Source organism: Petromyzon marinus, chromosome 20, assembly GCF_048934315.1.
Source record: "Petromyzon marinus isolate PM22_M1 ecotype Great Lakes invasive population chromosome 20, UKy_Petmar_22M1.pri1.0, whole genome shotgun sequence".
In the NCBI taxonomy this organism is placed as follows: Eukaryota; Metazoa; Chordata; class Hyperoartia; order Petromyzontiformes; family Petromyzontidae; genus Petromyzon; species Petromyzon marinus.
The window spans coordinates 12917990-12938561 of record NC_133686.1 but is presented as its reverse complement, the minus strand read 5'-3'; the positions used below and the strand labels follow the sequence as shown (position 1 = coordinate 12938561).

Genomic DNA, 20572 nt, shown 5'->3' with positions numbered 1-20572 from the left:
TACGCTGCTTTTCTGTAAGACTTTGCTGTTTTTTCCTGGATTTTTCTGTTGCGTGTAGTCACTTTAAGATGCGTCTCGTGCATGTTTTTGTTTGTTGCGGCTGCACCCGAGTGAGGAGCCGCATGCCTCACAGGGCTGTATGCCGAATATATAAAACTGAAAAACTGAACGGAAACGATCCAATAATTCGCGACACACCGCGGCGGATTGAAAAACGCCTCGAGGGGCCGCACACCGCGACCCGTAGAAGCGGCGCGAGGGTCGCCCGCGGGGTCACGGAACGTGAAGGAGGGGGGGGGCGACACGCTGCTGGGAGGTACGGTGCGACACTTAAGAAAACATGTTATCGGGCAATTACAAATGTTAGTTTCATCGCTTTACCGTCTGCACAGACGAGTCTTTTTCTGACGCGATTTTGGGGTGTTTTTGGTTCACGCGCCATTTTAGAGTCGTATAAAAACTCGTTAAAAAAAAAGCTCGCAAAGTCCTCAAACTTATCGCGGATTGATGGGACCCGCTCTGTGATTGCCCTGTAATCGGCGAATTTTTTTTGTTCGTCACTTGACGCACACAGCACGAACTGTTTCCTTTTTGTTTCCTCCCACGCGAGATGAGAGAACGGAAATCTCGCCGCGGGTTACATGGTCCGCGATGTGGGCGCTCGCTCTCACACCGCGCTACCACCACCATCGCAGAGTATTGCTTCTCTGCCGCGCTCTATTGCAACGTGTATACTCGCAATGATCGAGAGCTATCTGTAGATTGTATAAAATTAAGTGTGGTAATGTTTGTGATGGCATATTTGTGCAAGCCATACCCATTGCAGATTTTCAACTTTACAATTCGGCCCCAACACAAGTTTCACGTTATTAATGCGCAGCAGAATCCGGTACTGTAACAGCTGATTTGAATTGCCTAGTAACGCCACATCGTATGCTAAGCAATGCTACATTGTCAGCGTCCCGCAAAACACACTAGCTTATAATTCACCCAGTGTTACTCCACAAGCAGCATTTTCTCCAGACAAGGACCCACAAACGGTTACATCAAAGAGGCACTTTGAGCCAATGTTTTGTGAAATACTATTTTGTAAATGCTAATACAGCTATATTGATGGACACTTTACAGTAATGAAAGGGCAATGCATGATGAGTGTGGAGGTGAAGCACAGATAGAAATGTATACAAATACGCCAGCCTTTTATGTAGATGAAAGTAATTCCTGTCAACGCCACGGGCAGATGACAAAACATTATTTGAGGGCATGACCAACAAACTCGCCTCTTGGCAAGCCTTTAGCATAAGACTTCATGTAATTAAAGAAACCCACATTTTAAATAAATATACGTGTTTGTGCAGTTTCGAAAAGTTACACAGCTCGCTTTATTTTGTGTTGCACACTTACTATTCTGGTCAAAAGTAGTGCATGTAAATTTTTTTAGTTTTAAATGTACGAAACATTCAACAGCAATTTCTTTGCCGGGCCATTTGAACTTTTTATGTTTGCAAAAATATTTCGGGACATATATTTGAACTCGATGGAATGTATCGAAATGAGAATATAAAAATTGTTCATTTAACGTTAATATTGTAATTATATTGTGGAGCGGTGGCACAATGGTTAGTGCACTAACCCATAAACCGCGAGTTTTATTTGCGGCCACAGCTAGTATCAATGGCGAGTGATATTTGAACCGGTCCTGGGACCTCCATCCTCACCATCCGTACCGACCAGTGTAGCTAAGTTTAGTGAAACATCCCATGACTGGAATGTCATGAGGTTGTATTCAGCATTGAATTGGTGAAGGACATTCATTTATTTAGTACATTTGTTCTTGATTCGATGTGAGGGCCCACTGAGACAACATTTTGCAAGAAATATTCTGGAAAACATGGAAGATGTAGTCATACAGCAGAACTCTAAAAATCAATTTTTAAATAGGGGGTCCCATCTTGTGGTTTCTGTAATCCACAGCGCACCATGGAAGTTAGACTTATAATCGACACAAAAATATTTGCGCTGACGTGATGTGCATGGATTATGGGAGGAATCCACAATGCGGCTCCATCTGAACAAATTTTGCGGATTACAGATGAAACACGGCACGTGAGTAGCAGCTCCATTAATCCACAATAAATTTGCGGAATATGAGAAGGTATTTCTATGAACCCAATGGTGCAAATCTGCCATATAGGTCTTTTAAAGAGTTTTTTTGCCATTTGGTTTTGCATAATATCCAAAATGCAACATCTTTTTCGACTAAACAATTCACATCAGCACAGCTATTCTGTGTGACGTAAAAAAATGCATTTTGAAACAGTTCTAAAATATTGCCTCCACGTTCACCCTTCCCACTTCTACGAGTCATAGGGTTTTCAGTCCGCGACGCGTTTTTCATCCACCGCAGTGTACCGTGGATTCCCAGAACAATCAGAAACCGACAAATCTTTGAATTACAGGGATTCATGGATTATCGAATCGCAAATTATTTATTGTCTGCTGTATCTTAGATACAAGTTACATTCGTTAGATGTTTAGAGGACTTATATGTAATTCGTAGGGATACATTGCACAAACAAAATTATGAGATTGACTTTGTTGCAATCATAAGAGCTCCAAAGACAACTGCATTCCTGTTTGCGAATCGGTAATACAATATGAAGCATAATCTGGAGGGAAAATGTGTCAAATCTAGGACAGTTACAATGTAATTCCAACAAGTATTGCATTTTACATTAAATATTTGCAAACAAATTGTATACATATTCGGTGGAAGAAAAACTTTAAATACACTTATAATACTCTTTGGGTCTTTCGGTAAAGACCCACACACCAAAAAGCTAGACGTTAACAAAGTCGTAATTAATCGCAGTAACAGTTCTATTTCCGATGGTCTAAAATCCGTTTTAGTTAAAGGTCTAAACTTTGCAGTCACACCTAAACACATACTAGTTAATGATATCATTGCCCAAGTAGACGTGGCTCTCAAGGGCCTGAGTCACATCGCTGCAGACGTAGCAAGATCTGAAATCGCTGCAACCCTCAAAAACGCTAAGATGCCAGCTAGAAACCTCAGCAAAGATTAGTGTTTTGAATTATATAAATAAAAAAAGAGGGATGACATTGTCATCCTCTCAGCCAACAAGGGCAATGCCACTGTCATCATGGATAAAATAGAATATAACAACAAAATTCAAGAATTACTCAACGATGGCAGCTATACAAAATTAAAAGAGATCCCACCAACAGCCTCGTCATACAAACCAACAAAATCATTTCTGATTCAACCGCATTAATTGATCAAACCAAACAGTTCTCGTTGAAACCTTCTGCTGCCAGGCCACCAAGATTATACGGCTTACCAAAAATACATAAAGTAGATACACCCCTTCGTCCCATCGTCTCTACTATCAACTCCCCCACCTACAAACTGGCTCGTTTTTTGTCTGAAATCCTGCAGCCCTTTACTGGAAAAACCATCTCTGCAGTACTAAACTCTACTCACCTGGTATCGACAATCAAGGGTATTTCCCTGTCCCCAGACAACCTGCTTGTCAGTTTTGATGTGGTTTCCTTATTCACCAAAGTTCTTGTACCTGACACCATCGCAATCATTGAAGACTTGATTCATCAAGGACTAAACACTGAGGTACCCCCCCTCGTGAGACACTGCTTAACCAATACATACTTCACTTGGAATGTAACTTTCTACAAACAAACTGAGGGCACCCCAATGGGCTCCCCCCTAACTCCGGTTGTAGCCAACATTTTCATGGAGAAATTTGAGACTGACGCCATCCAGACTGCCACTCTGCGCCCAACCTTATGGAAGAGGTACGTGGATGACACTTTTGTCATCTGGCCACATGGCCGGCCTGCTCTAGACCAATTCCTCGACCACATCAATTCCATACACCCAGCCATCAGATTTACCATGGAAGTCGAAAAAGATGGCAAGCTACCTTTTTTGGATGTCCTAATAAAAAAGAGACCTGATGGTTCAATGAGCCACTCTGCCTACAGGAAAGCTACCCATACGGATGCTTACCTGAAACCGGATTCCCACCACCATCCATTCCAGAAGAATTCCCTCATCAAGACTCTGCACCATAGAGCCCAATGCATATCCGACCAGGAACACATAGCCACTAAACTCAAGCATGTACACCAAGCTCTTAAGCCTAATGGTTACTCCGACTACACAATCTGCAAAGCTATCACTCCAACCATGAAGAAGGACCCTCTTGAAGAGCCATTCAAAACCATCACTTTACCCTACATTGCGGGGATCACAAAAAAGATCTCTAAAATCTTGAATAAACACAAGATCCAGGTCCGATTCAACACATTACATAAATTTCGCTTTAAAGCTTTCGTGACTGCAGGGATTCATCTTCTTGGTTCTTTTGGTAAAGTCACGTAGAATGGAAATAAAATAATAAAATAAACCATATTTTATGATATCATATTTTATTATGTTTATTTTATTTCCATTCTATGTGACTTTACAGAAAGAACCAAGAAGACATTACATAAAATCCGTGATCTGGTTCCGTCTGTAAAAGATGTGATTCCGGACATACAGTACCCTGGTGTCTACAAACTAAGTTGCCTCTGTGGTAGTAGTTACATTGGAGAAACCAAACGACATGTCTCGGACCGCATCCGTGAACACAAAGCAGACCTAAAACACGGTAGGACCAACACCTCGGCCGTGACAGATCACTTATAATTCAGTAGGCTCACATGACATTGACTTCTCCAAGACAGAGGTTCTCTGCAAGCCATCTGGCTACCGTGAGAGATTCGTTCATTAGGCTATCCACATATACAAACACAGAGACAATTTCAGACCGCATCCATTATTTTCGTCTCCCCCCTATTTTCCGAACATAGATGGACTCGTCCATCTGAATAACTGCCAAATCGCTCTCCGTGGTGCTAACGTAAAAAAAACGCCACTTTTTTCAAATTTTCTTGCTGTGGTTTTCACTCCTGATGATGATTGTTTGTGTTGCAGTCGAAACCGTGAGAATTTTATTGTTTTATATTTTTATTATTTTATTGTTTCCCTTCTACGTGACTTTACCGAAAGAACCAAGAATATAATTTAAAATAATTACAAATAATAATAAAAATCATGACGTTTAGATCGCAATACAAGCAATCGTCTGCAGGTGAAAAAATACAGCAGGCGGACTGCTGAGGCAGTGAAAAATATATTTTTTATTATTATTTTTCTATCTACGTGACTTTACCGAAAAACCCAAAGAATTTGAATTCCTGCAGTCACGAAAGCTTTAAATCTACACTTATAATGTTGCAGTTCCTTTGATCTTAATGAATCGGCATTGGAAGCCAAAGCTGGTATGTTTAATTATCGATAAAAAACATTGAAAACTTGTCTCCATCATAGCTGTTGCCCATTCACCACTGGAGAAGGTAGTGAGTGCATTAGCACTGCAACAAGTCAAGTAACTAACTGGTGGGGTGTGGGCACTTCACCTCATTCGCCGTTGGCTCTTTCCAACAAAGTAGGGACAGCGCTGCCTGAATAGGAACTTTCCTCCAGCGATGGCACTTTTGTTTTTGCAATAGTTGTGCACAATTGTGATGCGCCACACCTTAGCTGCACACTACAAGAGACTTCCTTATACCAACGGGTCCAACGATGTTGCATGAAAGCATGCTGGCGTTATCCATCCCATGCGCATTTTTCCCCCATCTCAAAGCAATGAACTCCAAACAAGGCGGGGTGGACAACACGTCCTGTGATGCATTTATATTCATCACGTGGCACGAAGAGACAAAATAGAGCTACTCAAAATCACGCTGAATTTGGATTGAAAATTGGGGGAATGAAAATCAGAGGCCCTTATAATTCTCATTTGCATATTCACATTCTGCCTACTAATTTGCATTAAGGCTGCATGGCCACATTTGAGTTTGGAATTCCCTTTGGCCATACTTGGTGCACCAAAACACTCAACATCACGTTTTATTTCTTTAGAGTGAAATAATGAGCCCCTCGGTGATCAAAGGTAAGTAATCACAATTGACAACAATGATGCACACCCAAAAATTACTTTATCCAGGATGGAGTCTGACTTTGTTTCAGTAAGTGCATATTGCATGTACTGTCAGTAAGAGTACAACGAGGGTTCCTTGCACTTTCGCTGCTACTGCACTCAAATGTAATAGAAAAGACTGGTCCACTTGCATGTTTGGACACGTTGGTCCTGTAAATTGTTTTCACCGTTGGACCCATGCGTTATGTTTTGATTCTTTTTTTGCCAAAATTGTCAACGCTCGGCACAGGTGAATGTGTGGTGAAGGCTGCCAAAATGCATTCAGAATAACAAAAAATAATGGCAACGAATTGCATTTTTACTACACTTCAGATTTTTTAATAAATACAGAAGCCCATGTCCATAAAGAAATTACATTATCATTCCACAGTGCATATATGCAACAATCCATAATAATGAACATTACTGTACTTTACAAAATACTATTCTATCCTCTGAACCTTCGTGCTTTCAAGTAGCAATTTAAGTGCACTTAGCTGTTGCATGTATTGCTCGAAAAATAGCTTCTTGGAAATGAGAGTGTACAGTAATTCATAGCCATTAACTGAGTCGTCAGCCACTAATGCACGGACACACGAGCGTGTAGATGTGCCACAGTGAACGAGGAGCAGGGTGAACCCCAGTAGACAAGTTAAGCAGTCATGAGTCCACCTCCTGCACACATTGCTGCCCTCATGCAGTGATGCAGCCGTGTAGGAATTGCTTTTGAGAAGTGGTATTTAGTGGAAGGATGACAAACGTGCTGAGTCTCACAACTCTGTATGAATATTTCAACACAGAGCAAAACAAATGCCTCCAGAAATGCAGTTTTGTACGTGTTATAAATTTAACAATTGGCTTTTTTACGTTTTTTTAATTTTCCACCAGGATCAAGACGTCATCGCAGTCAATACAATTGTTGTCGCTACTCATCACCATCACTTCCCTTGCTTTTGCGATGTCCCTCGGCTGTTGAGCAGTCAACACTCAGCCACCAAGGATTTGCCTTTACAGACCCTGGATGCCACTCCAATGCTTGCCGCGGTAACTTGCACTGCTTCATCCAACACGCGTGTCCCACACAAACAACCGTCTCTTCTTCATTAGACCTCCTTTGCCAGTACCAAAATGTAATAATAGGGTTTTTCCCCTTTTTTCTGGCAACAAAACTGAAACCTTTTTACAAGGATTAATGTCTGCATTAACCACAATACCTGCAGTCAAAATGCAAACCAAAAACATACTAGGATAATATATGCATTGTCCTTGAAACTGATTGGTCCACACCAAGGGACGGCTTTCTTTTGAGCCTCGACCCAATTGGTGCTCGACCACATGACGCCTTTTGGCGTCTATTATTATCCTAGTATGTTTTATGTTTGCATTTTGACTGCAGGTATTGTGGTTAATGCAGACATGAATCCTTGTAAAAAGGTTTCAGTTTTGTTGCCAGAAAAAAAGGGGAAAACCCCTATTATAACCGTCTCTTCTGTTTCCACGTACAACACTTATTCTATTCAAAACCTCTCAAGATGTTTCCCTATATTGCTATATATAGGTACACGTGGCTTATTTTTTTACAAATTACATGCGTCTCAAGTGCGCCATCAGATAAAATAGAGATGGGATGTATAGACGTTTTTGGAACTCTCTGACAGCAGCCATAGGTCACATCAGAAAAATGATCTAGAAGTGACCTCAAAGGTGATGTCCTTCAGCGGTTTATCTTACCACAACCTTTGCTTGTACTTTTTAAGCAATACGCTTAAGTTATCGGCTCACTCTGCCAGATATTTCTGAAATGTAAACCAGCAGAGAAAGGAGGGCCAGATTAAGTGCAAAACCGTTTACATGAAATGGCGTAATGGCATCTCATGATCACCAGGATTGATAGGTTCTCGATCGAACATTGCGTTCGATTCCTAAAATACGCACACGGTATAACATTCTTGTGTTTATTATAACTCTCCGTATTTGGATTACGAATGCAGATTTTCACGTCAACTGGAGGTTCGCTCTGCTGACTCACTCACTTTATTGAAATCATGCCCTAAGACACATTTATTTTAAAGTACTTTTTATCTTGTGGAGTTGGATTTATATGTGTTTAATCCAGCGGCCTTGTGATCTCCGGGTGAAAGGTGCTTTACAAGTGTCAATTATTATATGAAATCGCAATGTCATTTTTTCTGGCTATGACACAGGTGCAACCTTATCACCCAGAATTGTGAATATCCACCACCCATTGGATGTTTATTGATTCACTTTACATAAAACAGTGGTTAAAGCTAAACTAATGCCCACTGAGCTCTTTTTCAGAAACGACCTGGCCACAAAGTGACTTATGTGGAAATGTATAGCAGCCATATACTCGAAACGCACGTTTCTAAATAAGGTAAAAACTGGAGGACCTGAAGAAAAATCAATGCGACCACGGGGAGAACATACAAACTCCAAATATATAGGTGTCAGGGTCAGGATCGAACCTTCGACCTCCTGCATACAAGGTGAGGTTGTTAACATCTCACCACCACGGCGCCCCTGCATTACTATGCAGCTCATGTTCGTGGCAAGTGAAATCTAAAGCATGTTTGATCCTCTTCTATCACCAACCCGCACTGACCAGTGTGATGAGCTATGGTTAGCCAACCCTATGATGGAAACGACATTGGGATGGAAATAATGTATTACACATTAAAACTAGTCAAAAACACTTCAGCTTAGAGGAAACAATAATAGTTCTGAAGTTATAAATTTATTATATTTCTATTGATTGTATCTTTGAAAGTTGCTTTTGTCATAACTTACTATAATCACCCAGAAATGTCTGTCCGTCCCGTGCGTGACGTCACTCCACACGAGGCCCACCCCCCCTCATTAATATTCATGAGTGGGTGGATTTTGACACGAATGCAGAGGAAGGTCGAGCTGAGTTAAATAATGTATTATGCAAAATCGTTTCTTTACAGAAAGTGACGGTAAAAAATAAATCTACGCAGCACAGTGCTACATCCGCACGTGACGTCACTGCAAAAGAAGTCCCCCCCCCCCCCCCCCTTCATTAATATTCATGCCCGCGTGGAAATTTACACTAACGCACAAGAAGGTCGCGCACTCCACATGCCGCACCCCTCCCCTCATTAATAACCATGAGCGGGTGACGTCACTCCACTTGCCGCATCCCTCCCCAATAACCATGAGCGGGTGACGTCACTCCACTTGCCGCACCCCTCCCCAATAACCATTAGCGGGTGACGTCACTCCACATGGGGCAACCCCCCCCTCATTAATAATCATGAGCTGAACAATTTTTCTATTGAATATTTCAGATTTACTGCAATATACACCCGTCCTTGGCCGGGCAAAAAAGCTAGTATAAATATGTTAATGTAAAACAGTTGAACAAATATTGAATAATGGGATAGTTTGTAATTGACAAGAATTATTTCATAAATTAAAATAAATGACATTTTTACCAAAAACTCTTCATAAATAGTTCATATTTTAACTGGTAATGTATTTACATTTCTCATAAAATTCAGAGTTTTTCTCCAAATATCGATTTAACCCAAATGAAAATACTACGAATACCATTTAAATGGATGTGCTTCTTTATGGGAACACCTGGGCAAGCTGGGACTTGCAATATCAATTAAAATTATTATAGATGAAATATATTCCCAATTAGAGGTATCAACTTGGCAGTGCATAAATAGTCCAATTAAACCACAAATGAATTAGGTCTCTTTGGACATCGCACGCAGCGTGTGCCATGTGCATCAAGCCAGAAACCACAATTACTACAAACGCCCCTGAGCATTATTCATGTTAAACTATATACAGGAATGAGCTACAAATTGGTTTGTGATGATGATAATGATTTGGTAAAAATTTTTAGCAGTTCCCATTATTTCTCATGCACAAGCTAAAAAAAAACACTTAGATTGTGTTCTCTATGCAGTGGGAAGGCATATATGTACCTGCAACCTGTTGAACACATTTTGTTGAAATTATTTGCCATCCAGACTGTTGTCCAGACGTTATAAGGGCTGTATATCAATGTGGTGCTGTTGTGCGTGTCTGCTTGTCTCTTTTACCGTCTGTGGGAGCCCGACATCCCTTTATCCACACTCAGTACAATGCGCAATCAGCCTATGCATACTAAGCAGGGCCTATTTATTATGCAAAAGACCCTCTGTTTAAAGTTCAGTAAACTTTTATGGGCACATTTAAAGTTACTTTTTCCCACAGCACAGTGGAACTTTCTTAAGTGCGATCCGAGCGAGCAACGAATGACAACTCGAACAAAGCTGAAATATGAGGATTGGGCACACCTCGAAATGTAAACTAATTTAATTAAGCACATTGACGGAGAAAAACTTTTCAAATGCTTATATGGCATCGCGCCCATTGCATTTCGCTTGGCCGTTTTCGGCCACAAAATAGACGACCTGCCTTTCTTTCGCGGCGAGCTTGGATGTACCGTTTTCCCCGATACGAAATAAATAGCCGCGCTTGAAGCCATGCAAACATTCCATTACAGCCCGTTGCATAATTAGCGACCGATTTCGTTCGTTTGACGTCCCGAGTTCGGAGACAACGTTGCAAACAATTTAGCGTATAAAAAAATTCATTGATTATTTGCAACAAAAAAAAAGAAATATGAGAATGACGTCAGAGTCGGTCACGAGGCCGAAAAGCGGGCGTGCGTGTGCGCGTGCGTATGCATGTGCGTTCCATGTATATGTGAGACTCTATCACTGCAGCCTGCTCTTTTAAAAAACTCACTGCCAAGGATTCTCTCGTTGCCTGCCGCCGCGAATGCGCTCCGTACCCTCTGGGAACATCGGCCAACGTGCTCCTGCTCACGGCGCCTGGGAGAACAATTAGCTTGCTTGTTAATTAGCAGTCAGTGCAGCAGGCCGGGAGCAGAGGGGGCACACGCTGGCACCGTGCCATCCGAAACGGCGAGAGGGAGGGCGACGACAGAAAGAAGCAGGAATGGCTTGGGGCGTCTCTTTCTTTTTCGCTCGGCTCGCCTTGGATTCTTGCGCGCCGGGGCCAGGAACAGCTGTCACTGGCTCGCCGCCGAGTGTCACAGCGCCCGCCCGCCCGCTTGCTTTGGCGAAATCGCTACACTGTAGGAAAGCGCCACGTACGCGGGCACGCGAGACCGCCGTTGCCGGCCCGCGCTGTGAAAAACGCAGCCTTCCCGCGCCCGCTTCCGAGTTGCTTCGTTTGCGTAACGAACCTTGTTTAGAGCGTTGCGCCGTTTTGCTTTTTTTGTTTTGCGCCCGCCAGGTGGAGGCGCGTAAAGCGGCTGGCAGTGCCATTTGGCGCTCCGGGATAGAGCGGAGGGAGGGGGGCAAACGATAAAGAAAAAAACCCCCGTTGGCACCGATCCTGCCCCCCCGAGCGAATCTGGATTTGCGATGCCCGCAGCCTTCTGGTGCGTCGGGCGGACCCTCTTCCTGTATTCGCAGTTGCGCGATGCGGCGGGGCGGTATAAAAGGGTGGCGTCTCTGCGGTGTGCCAGCCTGTGCCACCGCGCTCACAACTGATCGCGGTTGAACGGCGGATTTCTCACTTCGCCTTGTTTGCGCGTCTCTTTTCAGCCCGGTTCGCCGCTGCCCACTGTATTGCCGCCACCCCCAACCCCCCCCCTCGCCCCTTACCCCTCCCAGGACTGGCGACACGGACAACAGCCTGGCATCGTTCTCGCCCGCCGTCTTTGTCTGGTGCCGGGGACGCCCCGACAAAGACACGGGGGCATGCCAAGCGACGGCGGTGACGGTGACGGCGGTGGCGGCGGCGGCGGCAGCGGCGAGCGCCATTGCGATCGCGCTTTCGGATACCAGTCACGATCGCTCCGCGTAGGTACAATGTTCGGCGGTTGGGCACGAGCGAAAAGAGGTGTAAAAAAAAAGTGAGATTTTCTTCGCGGAGATGGCACCGGCCCCACCGTGGATGGCATAAACGAAGATGGAATACGCCCAGAAAAGACAACGAAGGAAAACTGCGGAAAAGCAATGCCCACCCGTAATGGCGGGCAAGGGCGGGCGGGCGCGCGGGCGGCGCGTTTTCTGTGCGCTGGGTGCCCTCGCGGAGAAAACAATTGGAGAGCGTGTTGGCAGCGCATCCACGCCAGCTGTAGAAAAGAGAAAGCGCTCGGATGTTGGTTTGAAGCCGCAGCTCTGGAATTATTTGGGAATACAACCGCAATATCGACCGTTTTTATAAAAATCTCCATTGGAACTGTGCGCACCGCGTGGATCCAACATGGCTACACTTCTGGCAAGGCGACCGAAGGATTACAGAGTTGACCACGCCAACGTATGGGAGTATTTGTGCACCGTTTGGAAAATATCGTGATGTTCGTGCATATGCGCGTGCCGGAATGGGCCTCTTCTCCAACTATTAGAAGGCAATAATTATAGCAGCTGCACAACATTTTGCGGATGAAAGGAGAAGACATTAAATCACGGAGGAATTAGCGATCGAAAATTGGATTACAGCTAATTAAGCGGGGGGGGGGGGGGGGGGTGGCAAATCTACCCACAGTGCTCAGCCTCTGCTGCTGCTGCTAAGGGCTGCTGGTATCGGCAGGCCTGGTTGGTGAACGCGGCCTGCTCGGTGTCCGGGTAGAGGCAGCTCTCCGCTCCCCAGCGTTGATCACGGGGGACCCGACGTCCCGCTGTGTAAAAGTGAGCGAGAGAATGGGAAATCCAGGTGTTTGAATGCTTTCCTTTATATTTTGGTCGCGCGCGCTGTGCTCCGATGTAGAATTACGAAAGCGGGGCCGTTTAAGTCTCCGGGAGGGATTCTTTCCGTCTTCTCTTTTCCGCACTCTCACCCGTCCTAATTTTTTTTGCGATTTGCCGCATTGCGCCTGCGATCGTGCGCGCTGCGTAACCGCCCTCGGTGGGTGCTCTGCTGAAATGTCAGGGCAACGTGTAAAAAAAAAAATCAGGCAACGGCTTTAGCTGTGCGCATGCGTGGCCACGATAGCACTTTAAAACATTTCACGCTCAAGGTGTTGTGTTCCTGTGTTGCACTTGTAGGTCTTTGCGATGCCGATTTGGCCTAAATGCTCGTAAATGGAGGATTTGTTTTCCATGCTGTGCGCACTTTTTGGGGGGTTTTTGCAAGGAGATTTAGATTCACGATGTCAATAGTTTACCTAAAAAGGGACAATATAATCCAAGTGAATGAGAATAAAAAGACTGTGTTGTCAGTTATTTGTCTTTCATTTATTTAGTGGCCCCAAGACCTGTCATGTAGTACGTTGAAATAGAGATGAGAAGGTAGAAATACATCAAATATGATACATCAAATATAATACATTATTATTTGTTTTACCTTGCTGATACGTTCATTATTATTCAGGCGACGTCTGGCTGGCTGTCTATTACTTCATGTATTACAAACTCCTTTAACTGGTATATATGCGTGATTTTACTTGTCCGTGTAAAAATCAGTGCGTACATTTATGCTGTCACGTTTTAACTAGGACTTAAGTGAGACAGTGTGTGCCAGAGCATTTACAGTTGTGTTCTTACATCTGCATAAGACAGATTAATTAAGTCTGGCTGCGAGTTTGCATGGTGTGTATAATGTAGGTGATGCAGGATGCGCAGCGTTCATGAGACATGTAGGATGTGAATATTAACAGGACACTTTTTGCTCGAGGATTCTGTGTTTGTTCCAAGTAGACTATTTTTTATCCTTAGCAAGGTCTCTAGCCATGAATTGTCAGCTCTTTCGTTGCACTTTGCAGAAAAATAATTGTCAATTGAACACATTTTTTAATGCACAGTTTTATTTTCCTATCTACGCATGACCTAACGAATTTACTTGCATTTGCGTGCGCAAATATGTTGAATTAAGTGTGTGCAGATTCTTAGTAGCAGTCGCTGTAGCATTGCTGCCAGGTGAAAGCGTGCGACTACAACCGTCGTACGAATTACAAACGCACCGTTGTGTCCAGACTATAACGCGCCCATTGCACGTCAGCATTACAGTGCAGGCGCCATTTATGCGTTGTGCTTGGGCAGGAAATACATTAGCAGTTGTGAGCGGTTTTAAGATCTCTCGATCTCATCATACAATCTGTGCATGCCTCTGAGCACTCTGGCCATTTCTCATTAATTCAGACACTGTATAAACATGCTACACAGCCATACCGCGCCTTATGAATGTTTTAAACGGCACGTTGTAGAGATTTCCATATTTCACCTTGTCTGAACAAAGTTGAAATGCTTTTTTTTTTCATGCAACCTTTCGGGGGAAGTGATATTGCTGTATCTGCAATGGAGCGTTTTGTGTGGGCAGTAAAACCAGCCCGAGAACACAAACACGACAAAAAAAGCGGACGCTGTTGTGTGCCTAACAGAAATAATTGTCTTTCTTTAATTAACCCCATCAGGTCATCAGCCTGATGAATCGGTCGGATTAATGGTTCATTAATTCCGTCTGCGGCGCTCACAATGAAGCCCCCATCCTTCTTGACTGAATGAACATGCACGCTACGTGCCAACTAGCGGGACGTGAACGGTGTGGGGAAGAAGCTAAAGTGACACGGTCACCGAAATTTGAGAGTTTTTTTTTAATAAGGGAGTAAAGTAAATATCTCGGTTAATGCTGAACGTACACGTATCATGGCACCTTTATGAATACTGTACGTATGCCTATTTGAAATGAAGCGGCATTGTTCGTGGCTAAATTAAAATACGTTGGATTGCGCCCGTGAGATGAAGACTGTTGCGTGCAGATGAATGCGACTGTGTTCCGCAAATACTGTCTGGTGGGTACAAGTAATGAAAAATAACAATGCTGTAATAGCAGTGCCATTACGAATTAACACGCTCAAAATGTCCACCGCGCACAGTGAGCAATTTTAACAAATGTTCTCCACACAAAATGTTGTCATGCGTTTTAAAGGGCATGTGGGTAATTCATTTGAGTGAAAATAATGAGTGCTGAAATTTAGTCGGCCAAATCGAGGCTTTGTTGTGGCATTAATTGACGGTGATAAATTGGAAAATTTACATTTCTGTATACAAGTATTGTGGGTTAAAACTGGCTTCATCGTTATGTAACAGTGATTCTCTCTGTCTTGGTGTACAAATGTGAGGTGCAAAAAAATCAGTGCAAGGGAGAAGGAACAAAACGAGAGGCATGGAGCAGTACCACTGCCTGGCAGCCATTGCGGCCACGTAATGAGGCATCTGAGCCTCCCCTCACGTCTGCCTGTCACCGTCGCACCATAGCTCCCAACACGACTGTCTGGCAATGAATCTTACACAGCTCCGTGGCTCACAGCAGGCCGCAAGAAAAGCGTGTGTCTGTACGTGTGCGTGTCGGGAGCGGTGGCGCAGTGGTTAGTGGCGCTGTGCCGCAAACCCGATGGCCCCCCCGAGTTCAATTCCTGGCACACGGCCAATCATTAATGGTGATTTTCTAAACTCGTTCTGGGCCTCCTCAAGGTCGACGCAGCCTTAAACGAGTACCTGCTGCAGTGTGAAAACATCAGCAGTGATGAGACAGATGGCTTGGGCCTGGTGCGAACCACACTATCCTTTTTTGTGTGCCATGCCACATTTAATAGGTGTTCCCTAAAATAACCTGCTCTACTAGCCTCTGTAGGCTACATGGAGGGTCCTTGTCTTTTTGTTGAAAGTGGTGAAACAGTTGCTTGTGCACGATACTACCATCCGGGAAACCTGGGTTTGATTCCCTGCCACATATAACGTCAGTAGTTAAACGGTATCTGAACCTTTTTTGGGCCTCCCCTAGGTTGACTTAGTCTTAAATATGCCTGTGCCAGGTATGAAGATAAAGACTGGCCAGATGTTGGTGCAGGCTACACGACCCGCTAAACGTAATAGGTGCGCTCTTAGAAGCATTTGTCTTCAGTCTATCAAATTGGATTTAGGATATTTGTCTCTGTGCGTGGGATGTATTCGTAATGTGCTTGGTGCACCGTATCGCACTCCTGACTGCTCCGGTTCCATTCTTGTCCACTCACAACATCAGTAGCAACAGAGATGCAAATGTCGAGCTGATCTCCCCTAGATGCAGACGAAACCAGTCGCCAGTGCGCCACTTCGTAGACTTTTGCGGTTCTGCATAACTCTCCGATGAGCTTTTGCGATGGTTACTGCGGGCTGTATAGCACAACGCCAAACGTTCCAGTTTAGTTCCTCGAAGAAGCTCCCAGCGCACATGGAGCAAAACATTGGAGACTGCCGAACAAACACCACGGGCACAACCTGCAACACATTGGAGAGCCGATATCACATGCAAATGTCAGCAATGGAAAGACAAGCAGCTCGGAGCGGTGCCTAGCCACGCCAACCCTTTGTGGGGTGTGCCACACTTTATAGCAGGGGTGGGGAACCTTTTTTCTGTGATGGCTGGAACTGCTTCTCTTTCGTGAGGCGTGTGATGTTAGCTGGTATTGATGATGTTGCTACTCGCAACTGCTTTTCCAGGTTTGCTCCTAGAGTTATTGAATTTCGAGTCTCGCCAGCGATTGCCTTGGCAGGGCCACACCAAATGATATCGCGTGCCTTATACGGCCCGCGGGCCGGACGTTGCTAAGAGCACTATCCCTGGCAGTCTGTAGGGCTACGGTAGCGATACTGGCTGTGCATGCATTGCCAGTAAATAGATGTTGGGTAATTACATTTTCCCAAAACAGTTTTTGTCACTTAATGGAGGATTTTTATAACGTTGTCTCTTCTATATCTGAATTGCATGCGTATACGAGCGAGTACTTGAATGTGTGTGTGTTTTAACGTGCGGATGCTTTTGTTGGGGTGTGTATTCATTTGCTTGAATGTGTAAGTGTATACAATACATGCGAAATGTGTCAGTGCCATTTGCAGTCAACGAATATACCCTATTTTCCCGCATATTGCCCGCATACGCATATAACCCGCAGATGCATATACCCCGCAAAAATGGCATTTTGTGTAAAACAAATTTCAGATAGCCCGCACCTCCATATACCCCGCATGCATTCATATCTTTAACGTCGTTACCGCAGCTTAATTCCATAATATTAATACAAAGTTTATATTTGTAATACATTCCACTATCAATTGTTAACATTAAAATCATAACGTGCACAAAGAAAACAAACTAACTGTAAACGAGTGAACTTACAACAGTAAATAAGTAACAAAAGTAAATATCCAATAAATAAGTAACACATAACTGGTAGATAAGTACCGTAAGTAAGCGTACTGTTAGGCTTACCAGCATTCGACATCATATTACAGCTACTGGACGGGTAGTTACCCCTGTACAGTTTTAGCACTGGTAGATTGTGCACTGCGCAGACAATAGCGGCACTACAGTAACGCCATTGCCTCCTGGTAACAAAGCCATTGGAAGTTTGAAACAAAGCTCATGGTCGCGACTGTATAGTGCTCAGCCAATAGCAGCGGCCTAAGGGACTCGGCAATTATGATTCCGCGTCTGGTAGACGCTTGTTAAGGCCCTTCCCATTGTGCAATCCATAGCCTCAGCTGAAACTCTCGCACCCCCCTACAGCCACTGGAAAGTATTACAGTAAACAAAGTGCGCCCACTTCAAACATTGTTGTTTCATTGTATAAACAATTCGAATAATTTAAAACGTGATAACATGTGCAATTTTAGTGTTCGTGGTTTATTCAGCAGTGCTTTAGTCATAGGTCAGTGTTGCATATTGGATAGTCCTACCATTAAAAAATTTAGCGAGTTATGACATGTCACGTATAAAATATTTTTGGGATAGCCCGCACCTCCATATACCCCGCAGGGTCTTGTTTTGTTTGTAAAAAGTGGTATACCCCTCAGGTTATATGCGTGAAAATACGGTAAAAAATACGGTAACTCGCGCTGGCGAGATGTGATCTTCCTCGCCTGGTATGGAGGAGAGCGTGCATTGAATCACGACCCTGATACCTGTATATTTGGAGTTTGGATGTTCTCCCCATGGTCGTGTGGATTTTTCTTCGGGTCCCCCGATTTTTCGCTCCACAATTAGTAACATGCCTTTTGAGTATTTGGCTGCTATAAATTTCCACATAAGCCACTTTGTTGAGCTATCATTTATGGCCATGGTGGCTTCTGAAAAAGAGCTATGTAGCTCAGTGGGCGTTACCTGCCAAAATAAAAGTGTATTTTATAGAGTAAAATTACAAGCGTTTAAAAGCTTGTTTTGTAAATGCATGGAAATGGTTTGGAGGGTGTCTGAATTCTTTGTCCAGACAACTTATGGGGATCAGGATATCAAGACCCACAATGGGAAAGCAAGTATATCTCTGCTTGCTTTTATAGCCAAAATAATTCAAGCTGTGTGCACATGAGTATAGATGCGTGCGATAAATAGGTGCTCACTAATGGCACTAACCAAGCTATATAAGAGGTCTTTGTTTTTAGGTAATTTGGTATGTGTGGTTATTATATGTGCATTTATACTGGTAGGAAACGTAGTGGACTGGAAGCCCAACCGGGATTAATTCACAGGAGGCAGGGGATTAATTGTGTATGTCTGTCCACGTAGGAGGGGTGGGGCTGGGTGGAGAGGGGAGGGTAGGGAGGAGCTGGGTGGGGAGGGGCTGGGTGGGGAGGGTGGGGAGGGGGTGGGTGGGGAGGGTGGGGGGTGGGAGGGGTGGGGTGGGGCTGGGTGGGGAGGGGCTGGTCACCCCGTGGTTCCCTTATATGGACTGGAAGCCCAACCGGGATTAATTCACAGGAGGCAGGAGATTAATTGTGTATGTCTGTGGATGTCTGTCCACGTGTATCCGGACACCCGGATATATAACAAATGCGCTCCTAGTGGGCATTACTGGTAGGAAACGTAGTGGACTGGAAGCCCAACCGGGGTTAATTCTCACAGGAGGCAGGGGATTAATTGTGTATGTCTGTGGATGTCTGTCCACGTGTATCCGGACACCCGGATATATAACAATTGCGCTCCTAGGGGGCATTACTGGTAGGAAACGTAGTGGACTGGAAGCCCAACCGGGATTAATTCTCACAGGAGGCAGGGGATTCATTGTGTATGTCTGTGGATGTCTGTCCACGTGTATCCGGACATTCGGATATAAAAAATGGGAGGGGTGGGGCTGGGTGGAGAGGGGAGGGTAGGGAGGGGAGGGTGGGGAGGGGCTGGGTGGGGAGGGTGGGGGGTGGGAGGGGTGGGGCTGGGTGGGGAGGGGCTGGTCACCCCGTGGTGCCCTTATACAACTCAACATTTAACCTACTCACGCCAGCTTGTGCCTGCCCTCACAGTCGGGCATATTTGCGGAATAGACCACGCCGCCGTTGACCCTGGCCACTGACCGAGCAACCAACGTTCCTACCAGCCCCCTCCGCAGGAATGTGTTAGTGGAAATAATGAGTGAAACTGAATGCTTAAGTGTGTGGGGGTGTGTGCGCGCGTTTGTGTGATGTCACTTTGTGGATAGCGTCACTACGTTAGGAACCCGGCGATCCAAGTTCGATTCGTGCTCGTGGCCAACATCAGTAGAGAATATATGAACCGGTCCTGGGCGCTCCCCTAGGTTGACTCAGCCCTGAATGAATACCTAGTGTGATGTGTAAAACATCAGCACTAGGGAGACATGAGTGGCCGGGTGTGGTGTTGACCACTCACGCTTCGTGTGCCGTACCGGCCTTCACAGCTAAGGGCACTTGCCCAAGTTGTATATTCAGGACTGTACTTGGAATCCATAATAAATGTTTTTTGGGTTAGATCGCAAAAATATAAGTGTCGTTAAACCCGCCACCACCCGACACAGCCAATTAGTAAGGTTTCTCACGTAAACAAAACATGGCAATTCGTTACTAGATCAGCACACCGGTGTGTTGGAGAGGAAACCCACAACATTTACAATTCGAGTTACTCTCCAACACAACGGTGTGCTGAACTAGTTACGAGTTGCCATGTTTTGTTTACGTGACAAACCTTACTAATTGGCAGTGTCGGTTGGTGGGGGGTTTAAAGACACATCCATAATTACAGGTGTTTTAGGTTAGATCGCGTGGCTAAGATGAGTCGTGGGTCATCGTGTATCGGATAAAAGGAGTTCCCCAACACTGCTAGGGTTGAAGGCTTTGTTACAAAATCTCCGTGTGTTTCCTGCTTGACCACAAACCAATGACATGATCATTTCCTCATTTTAAGTAACTTAACTTTGATTTTGAGAGGTTAATATAATACAGGACTAGTTTGATGCCAAAATTCCTGTAATTGTCATTTTGTCATTAAATTACCATGTGGCTTAACCCCAAAACACATGGATCATTGTCTTGGCTATGAAAACCTATATTATAAGTTAATACAGGACTACCTATATGTTGCCTTACCCCTTTCTCACAGTTGCTGCTCGTGATTTTCATGCGCGTAAACTTTTTATCAATCAACAATGAGAATAGAAATTCATTCAGACATTTAAGTCTTTTTCACTGAGATATCACTCGCCATTGTTAACCTTAGCCAGGTATCAA

General features: G+C 44.4%; 1 long non-coding RNA gene across 3 annotated transcripts; it reads left to right on the top strand.

The window, feature by feature from the left end:
- The first annotated feature begins 211 nt into the window (after positions 1 to 211).
- LOC116944084 (uncharacterized) lies at positions 212 to 16303 on the top strand. 3 transcript variants are annotated; one of them, XR_004403036.2, is made up of 3 exons: positions 212 to 316; positions 6957 to 7112; positions 11684 to 16303. It is a non-coding gene; the product is annotated as an uncharacterized LOC116944084 (long non-coding RNA). The 3 variants fall into 3 exon arrangements; XR_004403037.2 differs by having other exon boundaries at positions 213 to 316; positions 11753 to 16303; XR_012942371.1 differs by lacking the exon at positions 212 to 316 and adding an exon at positions 323 to 2106 and having other exon boundaries at positions 11753 to 16303.
- The last annotated feature ends 4269 nt before the right edge of the window (positions 16304 to 20572 follow it).